At 40.9% G+C, this 11,219-nt stretch overlaps 1 long non-coding RNA gene across 1 annotated transcript; it reads left to right on the top strand.

The window, feature by feature from the left end:
* The first annotated feature begins 2,731 nt into the window (after window positions 1-2,731).
* LOC138929309 (uncharacterized) lies at window positions 2,732-3,534 on the top strand. The gene is made up of 3 exons (XR_011445713.1): window positions 2,732-2,939; window positions 3,009-3,091; window positions 3,156-3,534. It is a non-coding gene; the product is annotated as an uncharacterized lncRNA (long non-coding RNA).
* Window positions 3,535-11,219: the final 7,685 nt, after the last annotated feature.

Below are 11,219 nucleotides of genomic sequence, written 5' to 3'. Positions count from 1 at the left end.
CATCACTACCACTGTCATTGTTTTTTTTAACACCTTTTACATGCCTATTTTAAATTTTTATTTCTTATCGGATTTTTTTCTGCTCAATCGACCTAGCGATTTCTCGCCGTGTAGTCGAAGAAAACAAGCGTGACCTACACGTGCAAAGAAAATTTTATTATATGTCGATCGGCTTGGACATTTTTTTATAAAAAATATTTACCTTGCCGACACGGCAATCTTTGGCAGCCGGTAGATTGGCGTTTGTTGATGGCCTTTTTCAACCGATGCCGAAATATCAGTGGGATTAGGGTACGGAGCACATGTGCATATGCTCGCTCGTATATTTTCCCTGCTGGGTTCGGGACCAACTTCTCAGCTTGACGACTCCAATAGAAAAGATCGAAGCCAGAAGCTGGAGACCCGAAGAACCCTTCACCGATTTGCACTTCGGTATTCACCAGCTGGTGGTTTCAACTGTCATTTTTAAGACGTTGCCAGATAAGGGGTCGATACTAATTATCGCTACTATTCTTAGGCGCGTATCATTTTAATTTAAAAAAATATAAAAAGTTTTTATATGGGTCCATTACATTATACATTTGCACACTCAATTGTAAATTGTAAATTAAAAGTTCATAACTCAGCTAATAATGTCTGTATCCACTTCATAATGTGTATTTATAATAGTTTTTACAAGGCTAATACATTTGCAATTACAATTGAGTGTAATTTTGAAAACAAAAAGTTTACAACTCAGCTAATAATGCATGTATCCACGGCAGAATTTGTACTTATATTAGTTTTTAGAAGGCTAATACATTTGCATACTGTAATGGACCCATATAAAAATTTGTTAGTATTTTTTTTTAAATTAAAATTATCCGCGCCTAAAAATAGTAGCGATAATTAGTATCGACCTCTTATCTGGCAACGTCTTAAAAATGACAGTTGAAACCACCAGCTGGTGAATACCGAAGTGCAAATCGGTGAAGGGTTCTTCGGGTCTCCAGCTTCTTCTTTTTTTTTTTTTTTTTTTTTTTTTAGGCTTTGCTTTTATTTATTGAATCTTCTCATTTATGAGACTAACAATAAGTGTATCAAATCTTACAATATTACCTAACTAGCAGTCATGAGACTGGTACAGAGTAAATGGCCCTGAATAATTATGGCTGGGTTGGATGGTCGTTACGTAGTAGGCGGCTTCTTCTGGAAACTTTTATCAAGTCCCTTGCTAAAGGATTTGGATGGGTGGAGAGTTTTTCCTTGTAGGACGCTTTTTGTTTTTCTATTTCGTTCTTAACTGCAGGAATGCCGAGATCCCTGTGGATGTTTTCGTTGCGAATATACCATGGTGCCCCAGTGATAGTTCTCAGGATTTTTGATTGGGCGCGCTGTATGATGTCTAGATTGGTACTGCACGCGTTCCCCCAGAGCTGGGAGCCATACGTCCATATTGGCTTTAGTGTGGAGTTGTAGAGCAGGACCTTGTAGTCCAGACACAGGGGCGATCGGGAGTTTATGAGCCAGTGGAGGCTGCTGGCTTTTAGTTTTAGATGAAGTTTCTTGCATTCAATATGTCTTCGCCATGTTAGGCGTCTGTCCAGGTGGACGCCCAGGTACGTTACCACGTTGACTTCGGGGATCAGTGTGCTGTTCAGGTAGAGCGGGGGGCATGTTTGTCTGTTGAGGGTGAACGTTATGTGCTTACACTTTTGTTCATTTATTTTAATACGCCAATCAGATAGCCACTTCTCGACTACCTTGAGGTGGTTGGCGAGCTGGGCTGTTGCACGGACTGGGCATCTGGAACGGCTGAGGATCGCAGTGTCATCAGCGAAAGTGGATAATGTTAGCTGGTCGCTTGTGGGGATATCCGCTGTGTATAAAACAAATAGGGTAGGCCCAAGTGCACTTCCTTGTGGGACTCCAGCTTCGATTGAATAGGTGCCGGATGTTGTTGCGTTGCACCTCATTGCGAAGACTCTGTTGTAGAGATACGACTCAAGTAATTTGTGTGTGTATACCGGCAAGAGTGTTTTTATTTTGTGCATGAGGCCGTTGAGCCAGACGCGGTCGAATGCTTGAGAAACGTCGAGAAATATCGCGCTGCAATATTCTCGATGCTCGAAGGCTGTGCGAATTTCTGATGTTATTCTGTTAACTTGCTCGATAGTTCCATGTTTTTCTCTGAAGCCAAATTGATGAGCTGGGATAATGTTGTGAGCTCCCAGATAAGGGATTATGCGCTTTAGTAGGCATTTTTCAAATAATTTGGACAAGCATGATAGTAGACTTATTGGTCGGTAAGATGACGGAATCGTGTGGTCTTTTCCGGGCTTCGGTATCATTATAATTATAGATTTTTTCCATTTTGTTGGGTAATGGCCGAGACTTATGTTCCCATTGAAGATTTTACAGATGACCTCAATAGCACAATTCGGAAGTTCAATTATCATTTTTTGAGTTATTAGGTCAACGCCGGGAGCCTTTTTCGGCTTCAGTTCCCTGATGACCTTCGTTATCTCGTTCGGACGAAATGATGCTGGAGTAGATTCCGTTTCAGTGTGGATTTGCGGTAGATCAAATGGATTTGCAGCAGGGTTCGGCTGGAAAACGCCCTGGAGATGTGAGGCAAAAGTTTCGGCTCTGTCTTTGTCGCTGCGGGCCCAGCAACCAGATGACATTCTTATCGGGGTGATGGTTTCAGCCGGTGAGCTTAAATTTGGGTGAGCTCTCCATAAGGGATGCTTTGTGCTTTGTGCCAGCTTCTGGCTTCGATCTTTTCTATTGGAGTCGTCAAGCTGAGAAGTTGGTCCCGAACCCAGCAGGGAAAATATACAAGTGAGCATATACACATGTGCTCCGGACCCTAATCCCACTGCTATTTCGGCATCGGTTGAAAAAGGCCATCAACAAACGCCAATCTACCGGCTGCCAAAGATTGCCGTGTCGGCAAGGTAAATATTTTTTATAAAAAAAATGTCCAAGCCGATCGACATATAATAATATTTTCTTTGCACGTGTAGGTCACGCTTATTTTCTTCGACTACACGGCGAGAAATCGCTAGGTCGATTGAGCAGAAAAAAATACAAGAAAAGGAAGCACTGGGTAAATATTTCTAAAAATATTCCTGGGCTCGTTTGCACAACATTAATTATTTTAATTCCTGTAGATAAACGAGGCAGCAGAGCAGATTGGTTACGCTATTCAGCGCCGGCCAAAAACAGGCGGCTGGAACAGCTATCTCTGCTGGGGAAAATTTATTTGGAGTTCGCAGCAGCTTGGAGCAGAGAAAAACCCACAAAAAGTGACCCAAAAATAAACGTGTGAAACACAGTGCAGATTTAAAAAAATTAAAAATTAAAAACCCTTAAAATCTAGTGACAAATTAAAAGTTAACGAAGACGAGGAAATGGGTTAAAACAACTCATTAAATACACGACTAGTAAAAATGTAAAATCTTAAGAAAAAACCCGACCTCAAAACAGAAAAAAAAACATGCAGAATAGTGTAAATACATATATATAAATCTTTTTTTTTATTAAATACCAATAGAGTTAAACCCTCTCGAAACATCATCATTATTGCCAAATTATGAAATGAATTATTATTGAAGTGCCCCAAATCGGATAAGAAATAAAATTTAAAATAGGCATGTAAAAGGTGTTAAAATAAAAACCATGACAGTGATGGTGATGGTGATGCATATGAGCAGGCAATATGCTAGGAAAAAAAACAAGAGCGTGAGCTTAGCAAATCCAACTAAAATCGTACAGTGCAATAAAAAGTTTCGTTGCCAGTAAGAATACAAAAAACAAATTAAAACGTAACTAAACACAGTAAAATAAAATAAATAATATGTAGCTGTATAATTAATATCAAATATGAAAACGTAACTAAAAAATCATGCGGCTATATTTTTAAATTTTAATTTTCCCGTAATACACTCCAAAACAGCATCGACAAGAAGGCCTTCTTCGAGAACAACAAAGTGGGTGAGTGAAAACAGACAACAACTTATGTCGCCCAGTGTAAAGGCTGATTACCGGCATTAATGCTTATCAGCATCGATTGATTTTTGTTATTTTTCCAATTCCTCTTTTTTATTCTGATTCATGTTATCCTCGTAAATTTAAAGCATTTAAATGTAAAGCCAAAACATGCGCTACACTGAGAAAATTAAAAACTAATTATTTTGTTATTTTTCATATACATATTTTCTTTTTTCAGCAATAGAAACTGTTTTATTGTAATTGTGCGATGTATGTTGTTGAAGCTAAAGCTAAGTACTCTGACGACGAAAATTTGCTGTGACACGTGTTACAGCACAATCGTTATTTATTTTGCTACCGAGCTAGTGTGACCAAAAAAATTAAGGAAAAGCCTGAAACTCCATGAAAAGGGTAATACTGAACCGCTGTCGTTTGTAAAACAAAAAACAAATAAGCAAAGATGAATTGATGTTTATGTATTTCGCCGCTAAGGAGCTTAAGAAAAAGAAAACTGGTCGTCGCGCCAGGTCTTTCATTATATCGCCCCAGTAGGTGACCAATGAACGAATGGTTGTGGTCTGCGATGCTAGGGTCTTCTGCAAGTCGACGTACTCCGTAAATTTCTGAGTTAGAACACAGCTCTCAGCCGCCGCAGTCTTGCGCTTCTTAGTTGCTGGCTTCTATTAAAAATAGTTATTTACAATTAATTATTATAATTTAAAATTAGCCCGATTCCCTACTAACATAGGAATAAGTGCTGGAATTCTCCTTCTCCATGTCCTCTATTCCCTTCTGCAGCTGTAGCTCTTGCTCCTTCAAAAATAGGACTTTTAATTCTCGGTCAGGTTTTGGTTTATGCCCTCAGGCCAAAAAAATGTTGATTTAAAAACACGCCAGAATTTCACGACAGCGGGAACCTTCGATCGTCTCCCGAAGATGCACCCCTTCGGGTGAAAGACGAGAGATTGACCCGGTTAATTTCTCTTAACAATTTCACTGTACCGTACCAAAGCCCTTATCTGCAATTTCCCTCTGACACCTAGGTGGCGCCACCGAACCTCGCAACCAAGCGTTACATGTTTGGGGTGTAAAAATAGATCAAATGAATTATTGTTACACCCCGAGATTACTATTTCGATCTGGCAACGCCATTCAATTTGACAGGCATCATTTTCGTCGTTAGAGTACCGGCAAAATCTAAGAGGCACAAATTTCTTCTTCTTCTTTTTTTCACACAGTTTTTTTTATATGGAGTTTTGACGCTGTAACACATGTTACATCGGATTTTCGTCGTCAGAGTACTTAGCTTAAACAAAAAAATAGAATAACAATAAAGAAAATTATGTAGGCCCAAAACGAAACAAAAACAAAAAAAAAATAAATAAATAAAAACAATTAAATGGACATAGTTATATTTTCATAATATTTTATAGCATCATAATTAAGTAAGGCACCACCTTACCATTATCATTGTTTTAAACGAAACAAAATAGAATTAAAAATGACACTGAAAAAAATTTAAATGATTAAATAAATAATTATATTAACATAAGTCAATAAAATAGGCTATGTAAGGATAGGGTTTAGAAATTAATAAATAAATTAATTAAGCATTGAAATCTAATAGACATGAGTGAAGAAAAATAATTATATTAGGACTTCGTTTATTATTGTTAATTGGAGATATGTACACTGAAAAATATGGAAAAGGAATTTTTGTTTGATTATTAAAAATTATTATAATGATGATGAATTTTTAAGTTTTCTTACTTATGGCATGGGAGACTAACAAACTGATGTATACGTAAATACTTTTGGGGTCTTTCGCTAACGATTACAAGAAGGACCATGGTTGGGAGGGTAAAGATATAGGGTGTGGCGAACAACAGCTAAGGCCACCCCTGCAGGCTCAAATATTAATTCGTGCTTTCTCGTTTCTCAATTTTTTTCTCGCAGTTTAGTTTTGCCTTGTTTCATATATTACTAATTATGAGACAATTGTTTTGTGTGTTGGTTTCGAATGAGGATCGTCTCATTGTGTAGATTCAGGAGGGACTCTATAATAAAAACCTTTGACGTAACAATCCTTATCCGCAGCAAAAACCCCCCCACATCTCCCGCTAGAGCTAGGAATCAATGGGTCCCGCTCAGCTGCTGGTTAAGGGTCGACAAGCCTGAATGTGGTTAACACTCGGAGGTATGATCGAGAACAACGATACCCTGTTTGTGTTTTCCCCTTTCAACGGCGAAATTACGTCACATAGATTTTTGGCGCCCAACGTGTGGGGCAAGTGCGTTTACGGTACATACAGTGGCGAGCACAAATGAGTGTATGTTCACGGTTCTGACTTTGGCCATCAATAAAAACCAAACCACACAAGCAAATCCAACAATTTTTTTTGTATAATGTTTCTTAATTAATTTTTTGTTATTTTAAGATAGAAACAGCAACATATCAAATAAATTCAAATTCTTAGAATAAAAAAACGAAATTAACTCACATAAACTCAATTTTGCACGTTTTACCTACTTGTACCTTTTTTCGCTTTCCATATCTTTTATAAACTAAATTTTATGTTTTTTGTAAAAGATCTAACTCTATAATTGTTCAGTTCTATTTTTGGTGGTCGTAGATCAGTTTAAAACGTGTTTTTGAAGACCGAAGCTGTATTTGGAAAAATTTTATACAAATAAATTCATAAAAGCCCAAAAGTATTTACATTTTTTGGAGAAATTTAAAATAATGTTGTGAATCTGACAAAAAGTAGCGTTATACTTGTAAAATTGACAAAAGGACTTGGTATTTTCCAATTTCCGTACAGAAAAGTCAAAAGCTGACCCTCTAGCCTCAAGTCGTTGGCCGGAAAAAATTATTAAAGGACTCATGTGCTCGTCTAATATAGTCTAAAATGCAAATAAACAAGCTTTTAATGCCAAAGGGTGCTTGTCTGACTATAAACAAAAATGTGTGTACATGTAAATTTCCAATATTCCACCATGCAAACCATTATATTTCCTTTATATGGCTTTACATGGTTTCTTTGAGTTCGATCGCCTGGTCGAATCAAACAATACTGTTTTTCATTACTGTGAAAACGGTTAAACATTAACTCATCAGACTAGTCAACTTGTTTTCAATCGTCAATGATCCATTTTAGGTGATTTTTAGTTAATTTTAAATGATCTTTGGCATTCTTATTGGAAAACGCATGCTTATTATTTTTTACGCTCGATATGTATCCGATGTCCTGCAATGCTCTTCTAGCAGTTCATTTGCTGACATTTTTGTTTATGGTCAGACAAGCACCCTTTGGTATTAAAAGCTTGTTATTTAGCATTTGGGACAATATTAGACGAGCACCTGAGTACTTTAACAATTATTTCCGGCCAACGACTTGAGGCTTGGGGGTCAGTTTTCGACTTTTTTGAATGGAAATTGGAAAATACCAAGTGCTTTGGCGATTTTATGAGTAGAACTGCCACTTTTTGTCAGGTTTACAACATTATTTTCAATTTATCACGAAAATTTTGAAATTTTTGAGCTTTTATCAATATATTTTTATCATTTTTTTTACCAAAAACAGCTTCGTTCTTCAAAAACACGTTTTAAACTTATCTACAACCACTGTTTACGCCAGGAGGCCCCTGCTTCCCCTCTGCCCACCGAGCGTCCAAAAGCTCAAGCGCTTCCAGCTTAGCAACGCTCGCCCGCTCTCCGCTCCTCGGTGTTCGCGATCGCACGCTCCCGTGTTCCCGATCGTCGCTCGCTTCTAGGGACGGCTGCGCCGCTCCAATTCCCGGTTCTCCCGCTCTCCCGCTCTCGCGCCGTTAAGCTGGGCTTCTCGGCCGGCAGCGGGCCCTTAGGCTAAGCTAAGTTGAGTACCGAATCGAATGCGAAAATATATGTATGCTACGGGCACTCCGCCGATGTCATTTTTCGACCCCCGAATTTTCTGCGTTTTTCTACTTCGTGGGATAAACTTTTATTGATCCTTTTGCGGAGGATTTACCAGCCACCCCACTCCTAACCATGGTCCTTCGAGCCGGATAAGGATATCGTCCTGGAATCCTTTTTTCCCAGAAGCTTTGGTGGTGCCGCCGCAGAAAAGATAAGTAAAAAGTTTCCGCCCGTCTCTAATTGCCGGTCGTCAACAGTTGTCCGAAATTTAAATTTCGCTCAACCTGCGGACGATTTTTTGTCAACTCCTCGACCGAGTTTTCCGACACCACGGCAATTAGACAACTTAAAAATCATTTCCAAAGCCAATTTTCTCCACTTCCATTTGCCTGCACTTCGTTCTGCAACGGCATAATTATCGCCGTTTTTTCTTCCACTTCTTCGGACCCGTTGTACATTTCTCCGTACATACATATGTTACATACATCCCAATACTCGGCCGTACATTAACGGATAAAACGGTCTTGACATACATACATGTAATGTAAATCGGCGCGCATTACTCCGCGAGTTGGTTGGTCACTTACTTAGAGTGGTAATTGACATCCTCAACCTTCAGCCGAACAATATATAAAATATTATAATAATAAAATAAGTGAAAGTGTGTTTCAAGTCGAGCGCCGCGGCAGTGAAAATTCTACAGTGAATATTTCGTGTTGCCGAATTCGGCCCCCTACCCGAGATTTTATTCTCATATGTATATTCGGTCACTGTGTGTTTCCAGCCGCCTCGATATTTTCTTGAACACAATTCCTTCAACTCCAAATAATACAGTCCACTTCTCGACGCTCTACTGTACTTATGCCAATATATAAATATATTTTCGGCCTCCAATATTTTCGTACGCCCTCACAACTCCAGTCCAGTTATCGGGTTTCCACTGTACAAAATATATTTTCTGCCTCCAATACTTTTCGTACGCCCTTACAACCACAGTCCGGTTATCGGGTTTCCACTGTCCAAAATAAAGACAACTCATCCATACATATTCTGCATGCTTATCAAACTACATACATACATATGTATTTATATTCGCTGCCCGTCCATACAGGAATTAAATTACAACCAAACAATAACAAACAAAATAACAAAGATTAAATATTCAAGTGCAAGTGTTTATTTCTCCAAATCTGCACAACCGCCGCAGCAGACGTGTTGTTTTTGTCGCGATTCTTTGGGTTACGTTTTTGTTCTCTCTCCTGAGCCTCACTTATGCACTGCTTTGCCGACGGTATAGCCCAGTGAGTTTTTCCCAAGTCAAAGCCAAGGTTTATTTTTAATTCCGCCTTTCCGGCTCCGTATTAATTACGTGCAAATACTTAAATAATTCACATTAATTATTTCCGACATTAATAATTAATTAATAATTTTTGTTATCACGGATTATAATTAATAAATTAATTTTCCAATTTAGACAAACTCCACTTCCGAGCCACGAAATATATATAGACATCTCTGCTTCCTACTCCACCACGATCACGGACAGTACGGTCTACGTTCTGGTTCCCGACTCTGCTTTCCACTTCGAATCAGGCATCCTTCGCTCAGGTCAGTCGACAACCGCTGATCCGCCGAGTCCCAAATTGAGTTTGTCTACGGGAAACAACAAAAAGCCACTGCCAACCCAAGGGCAAAAAGCGACAAGTCCGTCGATTCTGGTCCCGTTCCTTCGCCAAGACTCACTCAGTCGGTTTCCAAAATGGCTCAAAATGCCCTAGACATCGCCCTGCGAAAGTTCATTTCGACGACAGCCCGTGTTAGCCAATTCGAAGCTAACATTCACATTCCGAGCGCTCCTGACACGGAGAGATTTTCCCCTGCCATGTGCAGAGTCCATCGGGACCAAATCCGTGCCCTGTGGGACAAGGTGGAGAAAAGCTATGAAAGCTGCTCCGATCTTCTTTCCGTGTCCTCCGACAGTACAGCCACCGCCACTGAGCTTGAATCCAAGTACAGTGAGTGCTACTCCGTATATTCGAGGTGTCTTGTACAGCTGCAGGAAAGTATCGACAAGGCCGCCTCCCAGTCCATTCAGGCTTCCGCCCCTGCGCCCACACCCCCGTCCATGGGTTGTCGATTGCCACCAGTGGACACCGAGGTCTTCACAGGCGATTATCTTCGGTGGCCCACCTTCCGGGACCTCTTCACGGCGATTTACATTAATAATTCCCGACTTACGCCTGTGGAGAGGTTATTCCACCTACTTTCGAAGACAAGCGGCGATGCTCATGCCATCGTTTCAAAGGCCCCTCTGACCAACGAGGGTTTCGTCTCAGCATGGAGCAGCCTTTCCGACCGCTTCGAAAATAAGCGCTTGTTAGTCAACAGTCAGTTAAAGATTCTTTTTAACATCCACGCTGTTCCTCAAGAATCCGGAGTCGCTCTAAAAGAGCTCCAAGGCACAATTCAAAGCTGTTTGACCGCGTTACAAATGTCCTCCATTGAAGTCGAGGCGTGGGACTGCCTTCTTGTGTATATGGTCTCCTCGAAGCTTCCCCAGATTACGCTTTCCTTGTGGGAGCAATCAATTCGCAACAAAGCCGAAATTCCAACCTGGAAGGAATTGGACGCATTTCTGACTGAGCGCCATCGCACTTTGGAGGCCATCGACGACGTCAGGCCTAGCGACTCTGGGCATCTTCCGCCAAAGTCAACAAATGCCAATCCCCCGGTGCGCAGGCTCAATTCATACGAAGCTAGGGTGGCTCCAACACCGAGAAGGTGTAATCTATGTTCCAGAGAGGACCACCCTATCCGTATATGTCCGCTTTTCCTAGACATGAATGTCAATGAGCGGACAGACTTCATCCGAAGAAAGCAACTCTGCTTGAATTGTTTTTCGCGAGGGCACCAGCAACGGGACTGTACTAGTGCCCATTCCTGCTTTACGTGTCACAGCCGGCATCATACTCTGCTGCACCGCGACAACCCTGCGGCTACCGTTCCAAGACCCTCCGCTCCATCTAGTCCTCGACCTGCACCCATCCAAAGGGTTTCCTCGTTCTCCACACGAGTGACCACTTCTGCCGATTCCTCCAATTACTGGGTTCCGTACGACGACAGCAAGAGCAGGCGTTCCCGAGGTATTTTATCCTACCAATGCCGAGTCTGCCAAGGGAACCATCCGCTCCGGAAGTGCCAACAGTTCCTCAAACTCTGCGCTGAGAAGAGGCTCCGAGCGGTTCTCGACCACCGCTATTGTTCCAACTGTTTGGCCCACGAACATTCCGAGGGAACCTGCCGCAGCGGTGACCGATGCAAGACGTGCAATCAGCACCACCACACT

Source organism: Drosophila kikkawai, unplaced genomic scaffold, assembly GCF_030179895.1.
Source record: "Drosophila kikkawai strain 14028-0561.14 unplaced genomic scaffold, DkikHiC1v2 scaffold_128, whole genome shotgun sequence".
NCBI lineage: Eukaryota > Metazoa > Arthropoda > Insecta > Diptera > Drosophilidae > Drosophila > Drosophila kikkawai.
This window is presented reverse-complemented; position numbering and strand designations above follow the sequence as displayed.